Here is a 21,394-nt window from a genome sequence, read left to right as displayed (position 1 = left end):
TAGTTTTTCATGCTTTATTTCAGATTGTTTTATGGTTGATGTATGGTGATTGATTTCATTAGATATTAGCTTATTCATCATTTTATCGAGTTGGAAAAACAAAGTGTTCAAGTTGAGCACCCCTTCTACTAATATGATGAATTGTAACTAGTTTCTTTTGATTGCATGCAAGTAGTTTCTTTATGTGATTTTGACATTAAGGTGAATGAATTATGATGAAACACATTATGTGTCTCTTAAGTTAGGAGCCTTCTTTTATTAATAATTTATCCATCTTAAGTTCTTAGTTTCAATCTCTAATTCATTAAGTAGTGATTGAGGTAGAAGTGGACTTCTTGAGTTAAGAACCATTTCAGTGATTTCCCTCTTTTCAAACCGAGTGAATTGGAGTTGTAGTATGTATTGCTTGAGTGTTTTGGAAAACTTATCTTTTAAGGTTTGATTATAGCTGATATTCATACATAGTGAACTTGCCTCAAAGTGTTACCAACCCGAATTGATAAGAAATATTTGTGATAATTTCGGTAAACACAATTAGCTCAACACCAAGACATCCAAAGAAGCATGGAAAACTCTCAAGACAACCTATCAAGGCATGGAGAAAGTGAAAGCAGTGAAACTACAGTTGCTGAGGAGAGATTTTGAGAATCTATGCATGAAGGAGTCAGATAATATTGACTCATTCTTCACACATGTGATTGGTCTGGTCACACAAATAAGGTCTCATGGAGAGATTCTTGAAGAAAGGAGGATTGTGGAGAAACTATTGAGGATCCTACCCTCAAGGTTCGATGTGATTGCCACCACCATAGAGGAGACAAAGGATCTCACAAACTTTTTAGTTGATGAACTACATGCATCACTGATAACACATGAGCAGAGATTGAGTAGGAATGAAAACTCATCTCCAGAGCATGCCTTCAAGACCCAGATGTCCTTTGGAAGAGGAAGAGGTCAAGGCAGAGGAAACAAGACAGGAAGAGGCAGAAGCCAAAACAGAGGTGGAAGAAACAGTCTAGCAAATGCTCAAGGAAGAGGCAGCAATCCAAATCATAACCAAGGTCAAGGCAACAACCAACAAAGTGGACAACATTATGCTTAAGGACAAAGGCATGATAAAGCTAATGTCCAATGTTATTATTGTAAAAAATATGGGCATTATGCAAATGAATGTAGGAAGAAGCAACATGATATGAACAATAGAACTAGTGCAAATCTCACTAGAGAAAATATCAGCCAAAATAATTTGTTTTTAGTTTGTAATATGGCTGAAGAAAAGAGTGGAGATGTATGGTTTCTAGACTTCGGTTGCAGTAACCATATGACAGGAAACATAGATATGTTTTCTATGTTAGATCAGAATATGAAGTCACAAGTCACACTAGGGACTGATAACAAAGTTTCTGTTATGGAAAAAAGTGAAGTGAATGTTTTAACAAAGAAAGGAGAAAGGAAAATCATAGCAGACGTTTATTATGTTCCTGGAATGAAATGTAATCTCTTAAGTATTGGACAACTTGTTCAAAAGGGTTACAATGTTTTCTTTGTGAATGATGTATGCACCATCATGGATAGAGCACCCAGCAAACAATGTATTGCTGAAGTGAAGATGACAAGGAACAGGATGTTCCCTCTTAGAATGAAGGCAGATTTAAAAAATAAAGAAGTAATTGCAGCAGTGACTCAAGAGGCTTTCCAAAGCGAACCAAAAGATTAAAATTGGTTGTGGCACTTGAGATTTGGACATCTCAACTTTGGAGGTCTTAACTTGTTGAGTAGAAAAGGAATGGTAAGAGGATTACTATTGATAGAGAAACCAGACAGCCTTTGTGAATGTTGCATCTTGGGGAAACAACACAGAGAGTTTTCCATCAGGGAAAAGCATAAGGGCAAAAGCACCTTTAGAGATTTTCCACTCAGATTCATGTGGATCGATGCAAACTCCATTACTAGCAGGCAGCCACTATATTCTAACATTTATTGATGATTTTACAAGAAAAACTTGGGTTTATTTCTTGAAGAACAAAAGTGAAGTGTTTGAAAGATTTTGCAATTTCAAAGCACTTGTAGAAAACCAAAGCGGGCTGCATATCAAAGTTCTGAGAACTAATAGAGGAGGTGAGTATATCTCCAAATAATTTCTACGGTTTTGTAGAAAAAATGGAATTCATAAGCAGTTTACCACTAGATACACTCCACAGCAAAATGGAGTTGCCGAAAGGAAGAATAGGACAATCATGGATATGGCGAGGAGCATGTTAAAAGGAAAACATTTGCCAAATGATTATTGGGCTGAAGATGTATATTGTGCAGCATACATTTTGAATAAATGCCCTACAAAAGTAGTGATGAACAGAGTGCCGAAAGACGCATGGAGTGGGAGAAAGCAAGGAGTCACCCGGATGTGTGGCTTATGCACACATTCCAGATCAGCTAAGGAAGAAGTTGGACAGCAAAGGGGAGAAATGTATATTCATTGGATACAGTGAGGAATCCAAAGCTTACCAGTTGTATAACCCATCCACCAAGAAGCTCATTGTGAGTAGAGATGTTTAGTTCATTGAGGAGAAAGCTTGGGAAGGAAGCATAGAAAAACAGTGAGTGTTAAAACCTCTTTGTCACATGATGAAAATGATAAAGAGATGGGTAAAATACATCCCCAAACAACAGCACCAACATAAGGACAGCAAGGGACACCCTTGAGGAGAAATGAAAGTGCTTCTCCAAGCACATCACAAGGAGGAAGTTCAAGTGCTTCTTCAAGCACTTGTACACCAAATGAAAGAGGTAAGAAGTTCAGAAATTTAAATGATATTTATGAGCAAGAAGCAGCAAATGAAGGTATGAATTCTTTGTTTGCATTATATTGTCATGTCGATGACCCTGTTCATTTCGAAGAAGCAATTAAGGATAGGAAATGGATAGAAGCTATGGATGAGGAGATCAATGCCATAGAAAGAAACAAGACATGGGATTTAGTTGAGCTACCAAAAGGAAAGGAAGTCATTGGAGTTAAATGGGTCTACAATACCAAGAGTAATGCTGAAGGCAAAATAGAAAGACACAAGGCAAGACTTGTTGTCAAAGGATATAAGCAGCAATATGGGAGAGACTATGAGGAAACTTTTGCACTGGTTGCTAGAATGGAAACAGTGAGAGCAGTGCTGTCCATAGCAGAAAAAAACAAGTGGAAAGTTTACCAAATGGACGTGAAGTCAGCATTCCTAAATGGATTGTTAAAGGAAGAGGTTTACATTGAGCAACCTCTAGGCTATGAAAAGAAAGGCCAAGAGCACAAAGTGTGCAGATTGAAGAAAGCTCTTTATGGGCTGAAGCAAGCGCCAAGAGCATGGTACAGTAGGATAGATTCCTATCTATTGGAAAATGGATTTGAAAAATGTGAGGGAGAACCCACCCTCTACATCAAAGAGAAGGATGGTAAATTACTAATTGTTGTGTTGTATGTTGATGATGTTATTTTCACAGGTAATGATGATTATCTCATTGGAAATTTCAAAACAGTTATGAAAGAAGAATTTGAAATGACTAACATGGGTTTGCTGAGATACTTCTTAGGAATAGAAGTAGAACAAAATGGAAATGGGATTTTTATCTCACAAGCGAAATATGTTAAGGAAGTATTGGAAAGATTTAACACGCAGGAGAGCAAGGCAGCAATCACTCCCACAGTGATGGGATTAAAACTCAGCAAAGAGGACAGCAGCAAGGATTTTGATCCTAGTTTGTACAAGAGCATAGTTGGTAGCTTCATGTATTTAACTGCAACTAAGCCAAATATAATGTTTGTTGTTAGTTTAATTTCCAGATTCATGGAGAGGCCAAAAGAAGCACATTGGCAGGTAGCAAAAAGGATTATGAGGTATGTTAAAGGTACTAAAAGGTTTGGCATTTTATATACTACTTCAGAATGTTCAGATTTAATTGGATACACTGATAGTGATTGGGCTGGAAGTGTAGATGATCGAAAAGCACATCCAATTATGTTTTTCACATGGGTTCAGGAGCCATTTCATGGGCTTCTAAAAGGCAGCCTATTGTAGCATTGTCTACAGCAAAGGCAGAATATGTGGCAGCTACAACAGCAGCATGTCAAGCAGTTTGGATGAGAAGGATGTTAAGGAGCTTATGCCAAGAGCAAGTAAAAAGAACAATGATTTTTTGTGACAATAGCTCAGCTATTGCATTATCCAAGAATTCTGTGTTTCATAAGAGAACGAAGCACATTGACAAAAAGTTTCACTACATCAGGGAATTGGTAAACAATGGAGAAATTATCTTAAAACATTGCAGAACTCAGGAGCAGGTTGCTGATATTCTGACCAAGCCTTTGGGACAGAAAAGTTTTGAATTTTTGAGGAAATGTCTGGGTATGACTGATAACCCAGCAGTTGAAATTAAAGGGGAGTGTTGAAATATAATTTCACCTGCGCGCATTTATTTCCGGAAAACTGCCATGGTTTTCCCCGCACCACCTTTCACATAGAATGGTATTTCTTGAGAGGGCTCCAATCACATTCACCTATTGACGCGTGTCTCGGTTGTCCTTGCCAAAACCACCCATTCCCCGGAACATAAATCTCGTTTGGTTTGTCTATGCAATAGTCGTTCGATCGAAATGAAGGCTGTCCACCGTCGATTGAAGCCAAAGCTACGTACAGGCCTGCAGCAAATGAGTTGGCGTGAAGTAAAAGTTTTTTTGGTTGACCACCAGTTCCTGTCAATAAAGCAATTAAATGAAATTTAATGTGACTCGTAGATTTTAGGTAAAGAATTTAATTTTGTTTTTAATTCATGAATGTTTTTACGACACAAGTAAAAAAACATATAGGTTATGTTTTGTTTTTTGTTGTTGACTTCTGAAATGAAAAAACGCATAGCAGTGCGAAACAAAAAAAAGGCGCAGAGGGCGAATGTAATTTTTGTTAAAAAGGGAAATGCAATGAAAACGCAGCAGCGTGAGGGAAGTATTCGCAGGAGTGAATGTTTTGTTTTGTAAATGCAAGTGAATGAAAATTTTTACACAACAGTGTGAAAAATATTTGTAGCAGTGACATAGTATTTTTTTGAAGAGATAGAGTAATCTTTTTTTTATTGCATCTGAAGCAGTGTTTGTGAAATCCTTCTGTTGGAGGAAGAAATTTGTAACTGTAGTGGTTTGATTAATGAATACAAGTTTTATTTTGGTGTGTGAAACTTTGTTCTTCATCTCCAGCAAACAATTTTTTTTTCTTCCCTATGCTAAAACAGAGTATTATTTCCTGGGTTAAAACAGAGCATTGTTTCTCTGTTCAGTCTTTTGTTTGAAATTACCAAAAATTTCCAACATTGGTAAATTCATAATCTCAGTCTCCAACCAAGTCTCATCCATATTAATCTTTATGTGGAGTCCATCCAGATATTCCATGATGCCTCTTTTGGAGAGGCAATCTGCTTCTACATTGAAGTCCTTGTTGTATGGTGGGGTGTTGGGGAGGGTTCCAGAGAGTAGAGATCTGTTGTAGCCAACACTGAAGAGAGGATTTGTTGATGTTGGCATTCCCACAGGCATAATCAATGATGACCTTTGAGTCCCCATAAATGTGGATAGTAGGAATATCCAGATAATGTATGAACTAGAGGAGTCCCCATAATGCCATGGCCTCAACCTTCGTGTTGAAACCCTTTCCTGCCCCCTAGTGTACCAAATATGTTAACTCTGGCAAATATCAGATAATGAATCCGCATCCACAACTGCTACGCTGTGATGCTTCGTCAAAAAATCCCGTAGGGAAGGAGATCTGCGGGCCAGATTTGGGGTTTTTGGGCAATTTATTGGATGTACCAGCATGTATTTCAGCCTAGATTGTGCTTTGAATTTTTTCCATCACCACTACCCAACTTTCACAATACTCATTGAAAATAATATTGTTCTTCCACCTCCAGATCTCCCAAATAACAATGTGTGGAATGATGCGCGTGGTGCCATGCTACGAACTCCACCATTCAAGACATTGTGGTATATCATAGAACAATGAGCACTGTAACCCAAATGATACATCCATGGTATTCCAAATTTTTGTAACCTCAGGGTAGCTTATGAACAGAAGCAGATTGTCCACTTCCGCTTTTCTACATAAAACGCAAAACCCAGGTCTAGACCAACGCCCTTTTTTTTTTTCAGATTTTCCCAAGTCAAGTTTTTATTCCTCCCAACTAACCAGAGAAAAAGAGATTTTTTGGTAGGAATATGCGAGCTCCAAAATTTAGAAAACCAACATACCTCAGCCTGGTTGGTTTCTAAATAGCGTAGTTGATTGTATGTATCCACCACCATTATATTGTTAGCCTTCATCTTGCTACGCCATATGATCGAGTCTCTAGCCGAGTCTCTATGGATGCTATACCATTGGAGTTGCAGACAAATCGAATCCCAATCCATAGCTACCTATCCCTGCAGACCTAGTGCCGCAGACGGCTTCCAGATGGGACAATTATGTTGCCAAGTCGAAATGACTTGATTCCATAAGTAAATGCCCACTACATTTAGACGGAAAAAGAGAGGGTCCGAGAGAGCATCGATATCCTCTAGTCCCCAGATATAGCCCCGTCCAATAGCGATGCGATGACCCATGCCTTGTATCCATGAAAGCATAGTGAAAAATAGGTGATATATTTGTTGGTCGATTTAGTTGTCTGCTAAATCCCTGTCATTTAATTTATCAATCCGGGGTATCGTAAACTTAGAAGCAAACCAATATATGGGACCTCAGATGAAACAGGTGTAGGAAGTTTGTTTAGAATGGAAATGCATATTACAAATCTAAACTATCAGATCTATTTTATGAAAGCATAAAAAATGTTTGATCAATAGAATTATTTTACTTTAGAAGATAGAGAAGAGTCTCTTGTTCAAGAGTCCTGATTGTCCTTCTACAATCTTCCTATAATAATATTACCAAACACCTAAGAAAGCATATAAATGAAAGCAAGTAAATATTGTTTTCAATTCAATTCTTAGCTCATGGAGAAGAGTCTCCTAACTTAGGAGGACTTGATTGCCCTTCTCACATAAAAACTATATACTGAAAGGGAATTAATATTCACATAAATGTAATCTAGGAAAGCATATGAGAAAGTAAATCTTATTTCAATTTAATCTAGCTCATGGAGAAGAGACTCCTAACTTAGGAGTTCTTGGTTTTCCTTCTCACATCAAAACTAGCTACTAAAAGGAGATCAACCTTCACACAAGAAAACATGGCAACAACATGAATTCATACTAAAATTATCTACAAGTATTTACAAGAAAGAAATAAGATGAACATCATAATTAAAATTAGTATATTCACAACATTACTTTACAACAAAGTGCACTTATCTCAGTATGGGGATCCTTCCATTCCTCAATGAGCACACATGAACAACTATCACACCTTAAGAATCAAACAACACTCATAACTCATGATTTGGAGAAAGTGGTATTATTCATGTGGAATGAACAGAAATCTAATGCTAATGAATAACTGATAATTGTTTTCTCTCCCTCCTCCTTTCCTTTGGAGGATGCTCCTCTTATTTATACATGAATTAGGGATATCTACTCAATAAACGTAGATCCCTTAAATATCTACTAGACCCATACTTGTCTCAACTTATCCCTAAATGCTAGATACAAATCCCATGACACATCAAAATCTCCATGATCTTCCTCCTGAGAATATGGTCCACCGCTTGAGTTGAAATTCGAATTTGATCTTGGGAGGCCACATAAGGGTGCCTTGGAAACTTCCAAATGATCTACACATGTCATCAAACTCAAGCCACTTTTAGGTATAAGCAAATACATGTTATTTCTCTAACTTTTAATCATAAATTCACTCTAAATACATGAAATTAATAACTTTGGAAAATGAAAATATAAACTCATATGGTAATGGAAATATAGGGTTATATAATGATAATATGATGAAATGAGGTGACAAAATGAGGATAAAGGTGAAAATGGAGTGAAAATTGATGTTAATTTGGCGGCCCAACATACCCCCCAACTTAAGTTATTGCATGTCCTCATGCAATCTATTACATTGATCATGATTTTATCTTTTGAATTGTCTTGCTTTTACATGAACTTTGGCTGATATCGATTTTTTAACTTCACATAATTTTCTTTTTGACAACTTTGTTCCTTTTTGCAAAGTCTTCTCTCTTAAAAACATTTGATTGCAACATATTATTTTGGTTGGTTCTTGTGTGACAACCAAAATTTGTTTAGTATTGGTTCTTGTGTAACAATACTTTCATTGTTTTTGTGTTGCATCAAAAGACTTTGAAAACATTTAATCAACCATTCTTTCTTTGATCATTATTTGCAAAACATGTAACATTTGAATCATAATGCAATAGTAGTTGTTTGGAAAAAGTATGTTGGTTAGGATGATATGTGTAGAAAGGACATATATGACATATGGAAGGTGATAATGGAGTATGAATGTGAATATGAACATGGCGAAACATTTTCCAAAAATTATAATTTTAGTATTAAAGGAATTGTATGATAAAAAGTTAGAAAAGAACATACCTTTACTTACCTGAGTGGACAAACTATGTATATGTAGAAAAGTGTAGCTTCTGCTATTGAATCATGGAATGAAGAATACAAGAATGTGATCTGTGTCTTGGTTGCATATATGATGGATGAAGTCGCGAATGTGGATCCTTTATTACTGCTACTGAATCTGTTCCAAAGTATAAAATAATATGCTCCTGAATCATATAGTCTTCATCTCATCCCATATCGTGGCACAATTCTTTCCATGTGAATGAATGTGTCGATGTCGAACATGGAAAGAAGTCATTGGATTACCGACCATTGATGAATGTCGTTAACCAATGCCAGGCAAACTCACCATTAATGTCAATGAGTGCCAAGGTACCCAAGTACATCTTGCGAAGTGCGAATGAATGAGCTGATGTCGAGCCACTTGCAAGATCCAACAAACAAGGGACATTAATGTATTCCCATTGTTCATTGGCGAGAAGACTTGCCATTAGGGCATGCAAGCCTCAAGGTACTAATAATGACTCTAGTCTTTGTCCCATATAAGGTGTTGAGGTCGATGGGTCAAGACTTGTTAAAAGGTGGGCCTTAAGGAATCCCACATCACTGAACGCGAGTTCGTACAAATGATTGGTAGGACTATAGATAAAAGATGTTATGGTTAAACAGTTTTTATGGCAAGGAAAACAAGGCAATGTAGAGAGATGGTTGGTTTATTTGTGAGGGAAAAAGATTAACTGAAAAGAAGGAAAAAAAGGTATGCGACTCAAAATAGTAGACATGTATGAAGTCATGATGGATAAGGCAATGAATCAATGGACTTTAACATGGATGATTGGTGAGGCTTTGAAGGAGAAGTGTGGTTAACATATCATGATGTAAAAAAATTTCTCTGTGGCGACAAATGTCACGACATATGTAACTAACTCCTTCAAGATTTCAATAATGAATTTGATTTCGAGATATCACATCTGCATGGACTTGGATCATCGCACACCTGTAAACGCTTAGTACATATCCTGCATGAAAACTGTACGAGATTTTTGAAAGATATAAAATGCAAGAATGAGTATGAATGCTTAGCAACCAAAATAAAATGAAATGAATTTTTTTACCTGTTGCCTTTGCGCGCTAGTTCCTAACTCCAACAAGACAAGTTAGCATAAAATGTTTTCAACTCTTATGAAATGTCCATTTGCAATTTTTTAATTGTTTTTTTTTAATTTATTTGAAATTATATATATATATATATATATATATATATATATATATTTTGAATTTTTTTTGTTATTTATTTTAATTATATTTTAATTTGTTTTTGATTTTTTCTAATTGCTTTGATTTTTTTATTTTTTTTATTTTTTTTAATTGTTTTAGTTTTTTTATTTTATTTGTTTTGTTGTTTTTTCATAAAACTAAAATTTAAAACTATTTTTTTCATATATATATATATATATATATATATATATATATATATATCGATTTTCTAAAACTAAGATTTATTTGGTATTGTTATAAAAAAAATAAAATAAATAAAAATAATGAAATCACACAAATTTGTTTTGTATGGTTTTGATTTTTATGTTTTATATATATTTTTTTTATTTTAATTATTGTTTTTTTTAATTAAAAAAACTAAATTTATTTTGTACGATTATTAAAAGAAACTAGAAATAAATAAAACATAATAAAATCAAATCTATTAACTTTTCTGAAAACCAAGTGCAATCAGTACTATCCATCAACCACGCCTCTATTGACACGATCAACAGAATCGACCCATGCTCCTTCGTTGCTGGCCAAGAACGCAACCATGGAAGCCACATCATCCACCTTCCTCAATCGCTTAAACGTACTCCAATTGGTCGCTGCCTCGCTCCTTCCAGAAAAGAACATATCATTGGCAACAGCTCCCGGGACACACAATTTGCAGTGATGTGGGTGCCCCTCAACTCCTGCGCCAGAATCCTCGTCATTATTTACACGTGTGCTCCCAGTTTTCGTCGGAGATCTGTGCGATGGTGGAAAAGGTTCAAAATTCTTGCGTTGTTCACCACGATGTGGAGAGGCCCAAACGTTGCTCGGCTACGTCAAACAATTGGAGAACTTGGGATTTATCAGAAGTGCCAGAAAATGATGTCGAAAGGTGTCTTGATCTCTGTCGTATGTCTGGCGAACAAACTTGTGATACCTCGATCTACAACTCCTCGATCGCTTTGATGGAGTGAGCTCGTCGGCCTTCTCCATCAACTCCTGCAAAACTGAATTCTCGACATCCTTTTCGGCATATTTGGAATCCATTAATCATACATCTCTTGCTTAGCAAATTCCTTCAATGGCTTTCCAAGAAAAGTAGTTGAGAGTTGACGAACAAGTCCTTGGCTTAGATCATAAGAATTTACCATGACCTTCTCACAAATTTACTTGCTGCAAAGCTGAGACATGCACTGCAACCGTATTACAATTTTATTACAACCTTGACGGCCGGATCTGACAGAATTTCCAGCCATATAAGATGGAATGTATTTTAAAACCCACAAGGGCGCAACACCATTAGCGTCCCACTGGTAGATGAGAGAGCACCCGACCAAGATCCGTCGAAAAAACTACTGGACAACTATAAATGTGAGAGCGCATGCCCTCATACACCTATGGTCTGGCAATTCTGAACTATTTTACAACGAAGATGCAGAGACTGGGGAGTGCAGAAAGCAAAAAAAAACAGAGTCTCCATGTTTGTAAATCTAGCCGACGAGGAAAAATTAGCCAGCAAAGAAGTGAAGGCCCCTGGAAATGTTGGTGTCGTAGCAGGTAGAGTTTCTCGTACAGTTGTAGCTTCTTTAGAGCGACTTAAAATTCTATTGTAGGTTCAAAATCCTCTTCACCGTGACATGAAAGATGTGATGGAAAACTACATTAATGACTTCGATCAGGGCTCTACATCAACGTCCTCCTTTGGCTGATGCAATGCATTCTAAGCATCGTTGCAATGCTAAGTTAAGATATTTATTATCTTTCCATTCTTCAATGCACCTGTGTTTGTGTATGGTCATGCAGTGATATCATTGACTTTGGCAAACCATCTGGCAGATTGCAGACGACGCACATATATGCAAATTAAATGACTTTGGAATGCGTCTCTATAACTCTGCACCTCTTTGATCATATAACAACAGATTGAGTGGATTGCCACAACCACAACTTCCTCTTCCAGCGAAGCACTCAACAATGAAGCGCTCACCTAATTTTAGGATCTCAGCCAGTGAAGTGCTCAACTAATCTTCGGATTTCAAAAGTTTAGCTCAAAGGATATCTTCTACAATTTACATGAGGAATTGGCGCGATCTCTTCCATATTTTATGAACTGAAACCTGATTTTCCTCGTCCATTATTTTTGGGATTCGTTGTCATCTTGCCACTTTTCTCCAAGGCAACATCTCTTATCTTTCTCCAACGCCCCAACTCTTATCTTTTTCAAACGCAGCAGCTGACTTTCTCCCTCACGAAGTGACAATCTCTGCCTCGTTTCCTTCATCAAAAGCATTCTTCGTTCCTTGTCCTTGTTGTCAAAACGAACAGCTGAATGATCTCACTCCTTGGGCTCCAGGTGGTGCGCACAGGGAATGACCGGTTGACAAATATTCTTCCCTTGATTGGTTGTCCTTGGAATTCTAGTGAGCCACAACTGTCTGGCGCTACGCACAAAATATGGCCGATCAGCCCTTCAACTCTGATTGAACCACGACCTCTAATGTTCCCATTGCGGCAATATATACGACTCATCAGCTTCATAGTGACTTCTAACAATTAATGGATTGGTTTGTGATCGTTTTCGGGCCATTGTATGACTCTGACGTTGTTGGATTTCGGCTTTTTGGCACTCTGATCCCTACGTGATTGCACCTTGCAGCCTTAGATTATTATTCTCTCGCCAGTATACAAAGCTTCCCGTGTGTTGATCCCACTGTGAGCATTATGATATCTCCCGGATCTTCACAAAAGAGAATGGTCAACTTGCTTCGGGAGATATGCAACAGGTCAATGGAGTTTTTGTAAATGGTCAAAGTTTTTTTTTATTTACAATGTTTTATTTATTTTCCAAGCGTTAACGTATGTTTGTTTTATTTTAAATTTTTTTATATGTTTTGTTTTTATGTGATTTTTATTGTTTTGTTATTTTATGTTTTTTTTAGTTTTTAAATATATATATCTATATATATATATATATATATATATATATATATATATATATATATATATATATATTTTTTTTTTTTTTTTTTAATTTAATGTGTAACAAAATAAATTGAATTGAATTTCATTCCTAAATTTTTTTAATTTTTTTTTAACTTGAATTTTATTCTAATAAAAAAAAGAATTTATTCTGATTCTTTTTTTTTAAATCAAAATATTTTTGAAAAAGAATTTAAATTTTATTCTAACCCTAAAAAGACCTAAGATTTTTTATTGATCTAGGATGATTTTTTTAGCAAATGGAGACAAGTATATTGCTACCCTGAAAACATTTATAAACATTCTACTTTCTGATCCTCGAGATCGTATAAAGACGCAGGAGGAGAGCATACTTATTCGAAACATAAAATATGATCCTACCTACTCTATGCTAATTGAAAATTACAAACTATTACGTGTAATTAAATTTCCAGTGTAACCATTCACGCAATAGTAGTAAAAATATATTCATTTTCTATTTCCCAATTTTAAAATGAAAATATACAAGGATGATCGAATCTAGTTTTTGTGAGCATGATCTAATGAAATAAAAACAAAATCGATCGACCTCGTACTTGTTTGAAACCATCGAAACCACCTTTCGATAAAGCTTTCATAGGCGTGATTTCCATTCTCATTCAGATCATGCTGCAACTTCTCTTCGTCCTCCTCAATTTCCTGTTCAAATAATTTTTCATTGTCAGATATACAAGATTCTTCAAATGTTAATTCATTGTTTTCTTCTAGAGGAGCAGTTAAACTTTTGGCGTTTGTCATGATCTCTTCTTCGCAAGAAGAGGAGATCCTAACACTTGCTAGGATCTGAGCGAGTTGTTCCAAACTTATACTCATTGTTTTTATTGTGTTTTTGTTGTTTTTTTAGTGAATGGGGGTTTTTTATTTGTGTTCTATTTCTATGTTTTCTATATGAGAATAAACTTAAGTGAAAATTCCTAAATGCAATTAACCCTAAATAAAAATTATCCTAAATACAAATTCTTCCTAAATAATCCTCCTAACTAGCTTACATCTAAGTTTGCTTCCCCGGCAGCGGCACCAAAATGTTGGGTGATTTAGTTGTCTGCTAATTACGTGTCATTTAATTTATCAATCCGGGGTATCGTAAACTTAGAAGCAAACCAAAATATATGGGACCTCAGATGAAACGGGTGTAAGAAGTTTGTTTAGAATGGAAATGCATATTACAAATCTAAACTATCAGATTTGTTTTATGAAAGCATAAAAAATGTTTGATCAATGGAATTATTTTACTTTAGAAGATAGAGAAGAGTCTCTTGTTCAAGAGTCCTGATTGTCCTTCTACAATCTTCCTATATAACATTACCAAACACCTAAGAAAGCAAGAAAGAAAGCATATAAATGAAAGCAAGTAAATATTGTTTTCAGTTCAGCTCTTAACTCATGGAGAAGAGTCTCCTAACTTAGGAGGACTTGATTGCCCTTCTCACATAAAAACTATATACTGAAAGGAAATCAATATTCACATAAATGTAATCTAGGAAAGCATATGAGAAAGTAAATCTTATTTCAATTTAATCTAGCTCATGGAGAAGAGACTCCTAATTTAGGAGTTCCTGATTGTTCTTCTCACATCAAAACTAGCTACTGAAAGGAGATCAACCTTCACACAACAAAACATGGCCATAACATGAATTCATACTGAAATTATCTACAAGTATTTACAACAAAGAAATAAGATGAACATCATAATTAAAATTAGTATATTCACAACATTACTTTACAACAAAGTGTACTTATTTCAGTATGGGGATCCTTCCATCCCTCAATGAGCACACATGAATAACTATCACACCTTAAGAATCAAACAACACTCATAACTCATGATTTGGAGAAAGTGGTATTATTCATGTTGAATGAACATAAATCTAATGCTAATGAATAACTGATAATTGTTTTCTCTCCACCCTCCTCTTCCTTTGAAGGATGCTCTTCTTATTTATACATAAATTAGGGATATCTACTCAATAAATGTAGATCCCTTAAATATCTACTAGACCCATACTTGTCTCAACTTATCCCTAAATACTAGATACAAATCCCATGACACATCAAAATCTCGATGATCTTTCTCCTTAGAATATGGTCCACCTCTTGAGTTGAAATTCGAATTTGATCTTGGGAGGCCACATAAGGGTGCCTTGGAAACTTCCAAATGATCTACACATGTCATCAAACTCAAGCCACTTTTAGGTATAAGCAAATACATGTTATTTCTCTAACTTTTAATCATAAATTCACTCTAAATACATGAAATTAATAACTTTGGAAAATGAAAATATAAACACATATGGTAATGGAAATATAGGGTTATGTAATGATAATATGATGAAATGAGGTGACAAAATGAGGATAAAGGTGAAAATGGAGAGAAAATTGATGTTAATTTGGCGGCCCAACATACCCCCCAACTTAAGTTATTGCATGTCCTCATGCAATTTATTACATTGATCATGATTTGATCTTTTGAATTGTCTTGCTTTTACATGAACTTTGGCTGATATCAATTTTTTTTTAACTTCACATAATTTTCTTTTTGACAACTTTGTTCTTTTTTTGCAAAGTCTTCTCTCTTAAAAACATTTGATTGCAACATATTATTTTGGTTGGTTCTTGTGTGACAACCAAAATTTGATTAGTATTGGTTTTTGTGTAACAATACTTTCATTGCTTTTGGGTTGCATCAAAAGACTTTGAAAACATTTAATCAACCATTCTTTCTTTGATCATTATTTGCAAAACATGTAACATTTGAATCATAATGCAATAGTAGTTGTTTGGAAAAAGTATGTTGGTTAGGATGATATGTGTAGAAAGGACATATATGACATATGGAAGGTGATAATGGAGTATGGATGTGAATATGAACATGGTGAAACATTTTCCAAAAATTATAATTTTAGTATTAAAGGAATTGTATGATAAAAAGCTAGAAAAGAACATACCTTTACTTACCTGAGTGGAAAAACTGTGTATATGTAGAAAAGTGTAGCTTCTGCTGTTGAATCATGGAATGAAGAATACAAGAATGTGATCTGTGTCTTGGTTGCATATATGATAGATGAATTCGCGAATGTGGATCCTTTAGTACTACTATTGAATCTGTTGAATCTACTCCTGAATCATATAGTCTTCATCTCGTTCCATATCCTGGCACAATCCTTTCCATGCGAATAAATGTGTCGATGTCGAACATGGAAAGAAGTCATTGGATTACCGACCATTGATGAATGTCGTTAACCAATGCGAGGCAAACTCACCATTAATGTCAATGAGTGCTAAGGTACCCAAGTACATCTTGTGAAGCACGAATAAATGAGCTGATGTCGAGCCACTTGAAAGATCCAACAAACAAGGGACATTAATGTATTCCCATTGTTCGTTGGCGAGAAGACTTGCCATTAAGGCATGCAAGCCTCAAGGTACTAATAATGACTCTAGTCTTTATACCAGATAAGGTGCTGAGGTCGATGGGTCAAGACTTGTTGAAAGGTGAGCCTTAAGGAATCCCACATCAGTCAACGCGAGTTCGTACAAATGATTGGTAGGACTATAGATACAAGATGTTATGGTCAAACAGTTTTTATGGCAAGGAAAACAAGGCAATGTAGAGAGATGGTTGGTTTATTTGTGAGTGAAAAAGATGAACTGAAAAGTAGGCAAAAATGTATGCGACTCAGAAAACTAGACATGTATGAAGTCATGATGGATAAGGCAATGAATGAATGGACTTTAACATGGATGACTGATGAGGCTTTGAAGGAGAAGTGTGGTTAACATATCATGATGTAAAAAATTTCTCTGCGGCGACAAATGTCACGACATATGTAACTAACTCCTTCAAGCTTTCAATAATGAATGTGACTTCGAGAGATCACATCTGCATGGACTTGGATCATCGCACACCTGTAAACACTTAGTACATATCCTGCATGAAAACTGTAACAGATTTTTGAAAGATATAAAATGCAAGAATGAGTATGAATGCTTAGCAACCAAAATAAAATGAAATGAATTTTTTTACCTGTTGCCTTTGCGCGCTAGTTCCTAACTCCAACAAGACAAGTTAGCATAAAATGTTTTCAACTCTTATGAAATGTCCATTTGCAATTTTTTAATTGTTTTTTTTTTTTTAATTGTTTTGAAATTATATATATATATATATATTTTTTGAATTTTTTTATTATTATTTATTTTGATTTTTTATTATTATTTATTTTGATTTTTTTTAATTTGTTTTTTATTTTTTTAATTGCTTTTTTTTTAATTTTTTTTATTTTTTATTTTATTTGTTTTGTTGTTTTTTTCATAAAACTAAAATTTAAAACTATTTTTTTCTTTTATATATATATCAATTTTCTAAAACTAAGATTTATTTGGTATTGTTATAAAAAATAAATAAATAAATAAAGATAATGAAATCACACAAATTTGTTTTGTATGGTTTTGATTTTTATGTTTTATATATATTTTTTATATTTTAATTGTTGTTTTTTTTTAATTAAAAAAACTAAATTTATTTTGTACGGTTATTAAAAAACTAGAAATAAATAAAACATAATAAAATCAAATCTATTAACTTTTCTGAAAACCAAGTGCAATCAGTACTATCCATCAACCACGCCTCTATTGACACGATCAACAGAATCGACCCATGCTCCTTCGTTGCTGGCCAAGAACGCAACAATGGAAGCCACATCATCCACCTTCCTCAATCGCTGAAATGTACTCCAATTGGTAGCTGTCTCGCTCCTTCCGGAAAAGAACATATCATTGGCAACAGCTCCCGGGACACACAATTTGTAGTGATGTGGGTGCCCCTCAACTCCTGCGCCAGAATCCTCGTCATTATTTACACGTGTGCTCCCAGTTTTCGTCGGAGTTGGGCGATTTAGTTGTCTGCTAAATCCCTGTCATTTAATTTATCAATCCAGGGTATCGTAAACTTAGAAGCAAACCAAAATATATGGGACGTCAGATGAAACAGGTGTAGGAAGTTTGTTTAGAATGGAAATGCATATTACAAATCTAAACTCTCAGATCTATTTTATGAAAGCATAAAAAATGTTTGATCAATGGAATTATTTTACTTTAGAAGATAGAGAAGAGTCTCTTGTTCAAGAGTCCTGATTGTCCTTCTACAATCTTCCTATAATAACATTACCAAACACCTAAGAAAGCAGGAAAGAAAGCATATAAATGAAAGCAAGTAAATATTGTTTTCAGTTCAGCTCTTAACTCATGGAGAAGAGTCTCCTAACTTAGGAGGACTTGATTGTCCTTCTCACATAAAAACTATATACTGAAAGGAAATCAATATTCACATAAATGTAATCTAGGAAAGCATATGAGAAAGTAAATCTTATTTCAATTTAATCTAGCTCATGGAGAAGAGACTCCTAACTTAGGAGTTTCTTGTTTTCCTTCTCACATCAAAACTAGCTATTGAAAGGAGATCAACCTTCACACAACAAAACATGGCCACAACATGAATTCATAATAAAATTATCTACAAGTATTTACAAGAAAGAAATAAGATGAACATCATAATTAAAATTAGTATATTCACAACATCACTTTACAACATAGTGCACTTATCTCAGTATGGGGATCCTTCCATTCCTCAATGAGCATACATGAACAACTATCACACCTTAAGAATCAAACAACACTCATAACTCATGATTTGGAGAGAGTGGTATTATTCATGTTGAATGAACAAAAATCTAATGCTAATGAATAACTGATAATTGTTTTCTCTCCCTCCTCCTTTCCTTTGGAGTATGCTCCTCTTATTTATACATGAATTAGGGATATCTACTCAATAAATGTAGATCCCTTAAATATCTACTAGACCCATACTTGTCTCAACTTATCCCTAAATACTAGATACAAATCATATGACACATCAAAATCTCCATGATCTTTCTCCTAGGAATATGGTCCACCTCTTGAGTTGAAATTCGAATTTGATCTTGGGAGGCCACATAAGGGTGCCTTGGAAACTTCCAAATGATCTACACATGTCATCAAACTCAAGCCACTTTTAGGTATAAGAAAATACATGTTATTTTTCTAACTTTTAATCATAAATTCACTCTAAATACATGAAATTAATAACTTTTGAAAATGAAAATATAAACTCATATGGTAATGGAAATATAGGATTATGTAATGATAATATGATGAAATGAGGTGACAAAATGAGGATAAAGGTGAAAATGGAGTGAAAATTGATGTTCATTTGGCGGCCCAACAATATCTTCATAAAACTGTGCCACACCGTCGAACCAGAGTTGCAGCCAATGTGCCCCCTGTGCAACCAAACCTAAAAATCTACGTCTTTCAAATATTTATGTTTGATAATTTGACTCGAGATGCCATCACTGAAGATCCCGCGCCATAATGATTTGAGCAAGAGAGTATGTCGAAAATTTTTTAAGTGAAAAATACCCCACCTGCTTTGCCGCTTCGGCATGGAGATATGGTCAAGTTTAGTGAGGTGGAATTTTTTCCGCTACCGCATACCAGACCAGATAAAGTGAGCAATAATCCTGTTCAGTTTCTTGATGATGGATATTGGTAGATGGAATAAATGTGCTTAGTACACACCCATCTGGGTAATCACAGCCCGAGTGAGGATGATATTGGTAGATGGAATAAATGTGCCCATTACACATCCATCCCATCTGGGTAATCACGGCCTAAGTGAGGATTAATCAGCTGCCCATTGAAAGGCAATAGAATTCCCAACCCTATATTTCCTATAAAATCTGTCAATAAGCCACTGTCAGTTTAGGACCCTCTAATTACAAGGCTTGATAAACCAAGATATTTAATCCCACCAGACATGTTCTCAGAAGTAATCCCAAATAGATTTAAGCTCGCTCAGCTATCACAAAGTTATCCTTATCATACATTTAAGCTTGCTCAACTATCAAGAATTAGAAAATATATCAAATTACAAATGTCTGGACATGAAAATACCTCGAAACCAAATCAACTTGGCTAAGTGCAAAAGGCCTGGTAATATTTCTCTTTGTAACTCTGGTGTTTGAACCAAAACCATTGCTTATGGGAAATAATTCCATCATTTTTGTGTGACTAGATACCTTAGAGAGTCCAGTAAAGCCCTTGGCCTCATGATTGACATGAGCCAAATCACCTTGTTTCTCCTCTGGAAGTCCGATTGACAAAAGCACCTTTTGCATCATCTGCGGTTTTATCCGTGACAGATCTTGCACTATTGCATTCATCAAAATACATACTATTGCGGTTTTATCCTGTATTCGCCTCAGTAATTCCATGAATCCCCCACTCACCAACAATTTATTGAAGACACAGTGTTAATGGGTCAACCTTCATTCAAAGAATCTAAATATATAAAGCAGAGTTTGGATGAGATTTTATGGGCATCTAGAACTTCCATTAACCCCTCCAAATTGAAAATTTTATTCTTCAATATCCATTTAGGAATCCAATCCCATTTGGATAGAATGCTCATCTTCCAATGATCTTCCCTTCCCATCATCTACCTTAGTGCCCCTCTCACTAACAAATACTTAAAACAATTCATTGGTAATATCTTCTTGATAAAATATCCAATAAGCTCAATAATTGGACCTTATGAGATTTAAACATCATTGGGAACCTCACGCTCCTCAAGCTTGTTCTCCAAGCTTTACCCATTTATAGAATCTCAATCTTGGTGGCCCCAAAAGGAGCACTTAGAACCATTCAAAATATCTTCAAATCTTTCTTTTGAGGGGGCGATGGGTCAACGTATGAGTAGATAGCGCAAGTGGGCCCTTATGGCCTGGGACAAAAACTCTTCCTTCCAAATCTTGGGAAGCCTTATGTTTGAGACTCCGAAACTTTCAGTAAGGATGTTAATGGGTGCCAAATTGTGGTGTTTGGATTCAAAAGGGCCAATATCCTAGAAAATTTATGGCATGAAAAATGCATACCTCACCACTCTCTAATCCAAAAACTAAAGTTGGATCATTCAATGTTAGGATCTTCTATATGGACTCTTGCTTAAAATAAAAAATCTCTCATACAAACCCATAGCTTTTGGGAAATATGCACGCACTTGTGGCAGGACTCATGAAAACAAATGCCTAAATTGGACTAGCAAGAGCATCTCAATGATCTAAAAATATTCTTGGTAGGCAATGGTTACATGCAAGTAAATCAATATTGTTGGCCTCAACATAGAAGATCTTCATGGTGTGCTCGGAAAACAATATATGACTGGCCTTTGGGAATCCCCTTATGGTTATGGCAAACACTACAACGTCATCTTGAGCAATGCCTTATCCTAATCGTAGATGGCATTGACACACTATGTTGGGGTTATCAATCAACAAGCATATTCACTATGATGGAAGTGTACTCCTTGGCCACTAATACCATCTACGCCCCCAATGCTAACATGTGGCCCAAGATTTCTCACTTCCTATGGCTATTGGCTTGGAAGAGAGCCCTGACTTAGGATAAAATCATCAGAAGGGACTACGAAGGATCCTCTATTTTCTATATGCTAGAGCTAGTCCCAAAAGTGTT

Source organism: Pinus tabuliformis, chromosome 2_1, assembly GCF_031772625.1.
Source record: "Pinus tabuliformis cultivar Carrire ecotype Pingquan chromosome 2_1, CPIR1, whole genome shotgun sequence".
Taxonomy (NCBI): Eukaryota; Viridiplantae; Streptophyta; class Pinopsida; order Pinales; family Pinaceae; genus Pinus; species Pinus tabuliformis.
The sequence above is the reverse complement of the archived record's forward strand: the minus strand, read 5'-3'. Positions refer to the sequence as shown.